This window comes from Euprymna scolopes, chromosome 16 (genome assembly GCF_053919585.1).
Source record: "Euprymna scolopes isolate OS-2025 chromosome 16, ASM5391958v1, whole genome shotgun sequence".
Lineage (NCBI taxonomy): Eukaryota > Metazoa > Mollusca > Cephalopoda > Sepiida > Sepiolidae > Euprymna > Euprymna scolopes.
This window is the reverse complement of record NC_136497.1, coordinates 70,048,350-70,052,424: the sequence shown is the minus strand read 5'-3', so window position 1 is coordinate 70,052,424 and position 4,075 is coordinate 70,048,350.

Here is a 4,075-nt window from a genome sequence, read left to right as displayed (position 1 = left end):
ATTAAAAACAAATTTCTTTAAGAGAAAGGGCAAAAAGGGTCAACCTTACACCAAAATTTTAGAAAAAAAAACGCTAAAAACAAAAACAAAAATGATTAAGTAGGAAAAAAGTTAGTAAAAAAAGTACATTTACAAAAAAAAAAAAAAAAGAAAGAAAAAAAAGAAATCCACCGAAAGGAGTTCCACTGCGTTCTTAAAACTTTCGCAAGTCACACACGCGTTTAAAAACATTAATTCGCTACGTAACGCGTTAGTGCGCCCTCAGTTTTTTGACGACTTCCTCTTTTTCGCGTTAAACATTCGAGCCCGTAAATTTTGGTTGAAAGAAAAGTTGTTTTAATTCATTTATCTTTTATTTTATTTTTCTTTCTGGGAGGGGGTTATTGCTCAATACGTAAGGAATAGCTTTTTCTCTTTATTTCACTTCTAACGAAATATCTAGTAGAGAAATGTCACGTACTTCTTATTTTTTTTTGAGGGGGAGGTGTTTACATTTTCATATCTTTTATCTGTTCTTTTATTTTTGAAATTGCAGTGGGGATTTGACGTTACCCACGATGAAAGTGATCAAATTAATAGCATAAAAGGTGTGTTCCAAACGGAACTTCATGCCGACCCGGACAACGCCAGATACACATGCTAGAATAAATACACACACATACACACACGCACACATATATATATATATGTTTCTATATGTATATATATATACATATGTATATATATATGTATATATGCATATATTATATATATACTAGCAAAAGTACCCGTCGTTGGCTGGGTTCAAAAACAGTCTACAGAAAATGGACTCTGATTTATGAAAGTATGATAGGTTATGAAAAGGAAGGGTTGTAAATTTGAGTTGAATTTGGGGTTATCAAAACCAAAGCAAAATATGATGAAAGTAAAAATAAAATAGATAAACCCCATAATTCATACCTGTTCACACTGAAACACTTATCACAATATTCTGTGGATCTATATTAAAAAAAAAAACTTGTTAAATTTTGTGACATATTTCCATTCAATGGAGGTCAGGTGCGAACGAACACCCCATAATTTTATCATACCATATTTCTTCAAACTGAAACATAATTATCAAAGTCTTCTTACTCAGATATATATGAAAAGTCTTTATTAAAGTGTGTACCTATTTCCATTCTATGGAGGCCAGGCGCGAAGCAGACCCCACAATTTTATTATACCATCGCTATTTAAGTTAAAACATACTTATCAAAGTATTCTTATGTACATCTATATCAAAAACACTTGTAAACTTTTTTTTTAATTTTTTCATTACTATACTTTGTGGACCAGGCGCGAACGCAGACCCCACAATTTTAATGAACTACCGTTCTGCCTGATCAAACATACCAATTCCTGTGTCTCGATACAGTTATCTTTATATGTACCTATTTACTATGCCTCCCCACGGAACAGAGTTAGACACCAGGGTCGTTTTTTTAACGTGGAGAAAAGGTACAAAAAAATAAATTGTCTCAGTCGTGAAGGATTTCCCCTCCGCCGAAAGACAACAAGAAATGGAAGTGCAGCATCTAAAGAACAGATACTACACTTTGATCTTGACCAAAAGTTTTTTAAAATAGTCAACCATATAGGAGTATATATATATATATATATATATATATATATATATATATATATATATATATGCGAGAATAAAAATTATGACTGCAAATAATATTTTGCATGAATTTATTATTCGACAATGTATTCCAATAAAAAATATAAACACTTCCTCATAACGTGAGTGTCAAGAAATGCCTTCCTTACATCGTAGAAAACGTATAACAAAACGAATATTGTAACAAAGCTATAAATTTGTTGGTACTGGCATCAATGAAAACACCATTATAAGCAAAACTAGCCATGAATGCAAACAGTAATAGTGAAAAGAGTTCCTCATGTGAAAAGTAAAATTTCCTATCTAGGTTGAATTGAGCGTTTGTTCTTTGGTTGCAATTACTACAGTTTAAAATAAATATAAATATCTATATTAGAATTATTATAATTAAATATAAATATTAATATCTATATTGGCTATAAATTTACAAAGTACGTTTGGAAGTAAGCTTAATTTTTACTTCTTGATTTATATATATATATATATATATATATATATATATATTCATATATATATAAGTATTTATATAAACATACATATATATAAATACATATATATATATAAATATATATATGGATATATATAAATATATAAATATATATATATATATATATATATATATATATATATATGGCAACTTTATAATTTTGCATAAAATTAGCAAACTCAAATGAGTCAGTAACTACTGTTTAAAAAATAATCTAGGATGTTACTCACGTTTTGCTAATTATTTACCACTCACTAAATATAGTAAAGTAATCTTATTGCTCTCTTTTAGAGCGCTACAGAAAACACCCACAAATCAGTTTGCCAGATAAGTAATAGAATTTCTATTCCGGACACAATTGTGTCTGACTAACCGGCGTATTTACGGGCAGTGAGACAAAGTAAGCAAATTTATAGAGGAGAGTTCACGCATTTACAATAACATGTCGCAATGAATTTTTGCTGTTACAACGTTAGAACGAACGCAAACGTGACAGACAAAACGATTGATCGGCCGACAGAGTCTATATATGCATAGAGACGCTTGGACACAGTAAAAAGACAAATGAAAATAAAAAATAAAAGTACGCCAACCCCCAAAAACGATAAACAAATTTAAAATTCAGCCTAAACGAACTAGCGGTGTCATTTCCAAAGATGAGAAATGGAAGGCCGTGGCTTCTTTTATCCCCGAAAACCCAGACAAAGCTTGGGGGGGAGTCTTCGGTCGTTTCATTTCAGAGGTAGAATGGCAGCAATCGGGGATAGGTTAACTGCTTGGATGTGTTAAGTTAGAGATTGGACAGATACGTTAAATGATGAGAGGCCCCGAGCGAAATGGGGGATACCGGCGTAGAAAAGTAATTTGAAAGGAATCAAATAATCCGAGGGGAAGGGGAGAGACCCCCTACCCCTACAGGCATAAATTCACACACACAGATATATATATATATATATATATATATATATATATATATATATATATATATACACACAGATATATATATATATAGTGCTTTTACACACAAATATATTTATATGGCGCTCTAAATATATTTATATAGTGCTCTTATATAAACATATATATATATTTTAAAATAAAATCATGTATATATATATATATATATATATATATATATATATATATATATGGCTTTTACAGACAAATATATTTACATGGTGTTCTAAATATATTTACACAGTGCTCTTATATAAATATATATATATATATATATAGTTTAAAATATAATCATATATATATCACATAAATTGGACACTACAAATGATGAAAGAACAAATATGGCTTCTTTCATAATTTGTAGTTTTCAACTTAGATGCTGACCAGCAAAATTTATAACCTGCCTGTACATATCATTTTGCTTACTAATAATTTCGGAAACTCTATGAGTACAAATTGCCAAGGCCGCTGGAAAAATGGTGGGATCTTTCTATCGATCCAGTAGATATCTCACTGCTGATGCTATTCTCTATCTATATAAGAGCCAGGTACGTCCAAGGATGGAATACTGTTGCCACATCTGGGCAGGAGCTGCTAGAAAGGACTTGGCCTGCCTTGATAGAGTTCAAAATAGACTTCGTAGCCTCGTAGGAGATGTCCTTTTCTCCTCCTTGATGAAGGAGGAGGAACCAGAGATTGGGGCTCAGACGAGCACCTGCCATGGTAGTATCGATAAAACAAAGACAGGCTCGCAACGTCTCTCTTGTGGAAAGAGAAATGGGCATCACCCACTAGGCAACGAAGCCTATTTTGTACTCTGTCAAGCCAGGATAGGCTGTTTTTAGCAGCTCCTGTCCAGATGTGGCAGCAGTACTCCATACTTGGACGTACTTGGCTTTTATATAGATAGAGAATTGCGTCAGCATTGAGATATCTTCTGGAGCGGTAGAAGGATCCTACCATTTTTCCAGCGACCTTGGCAACTG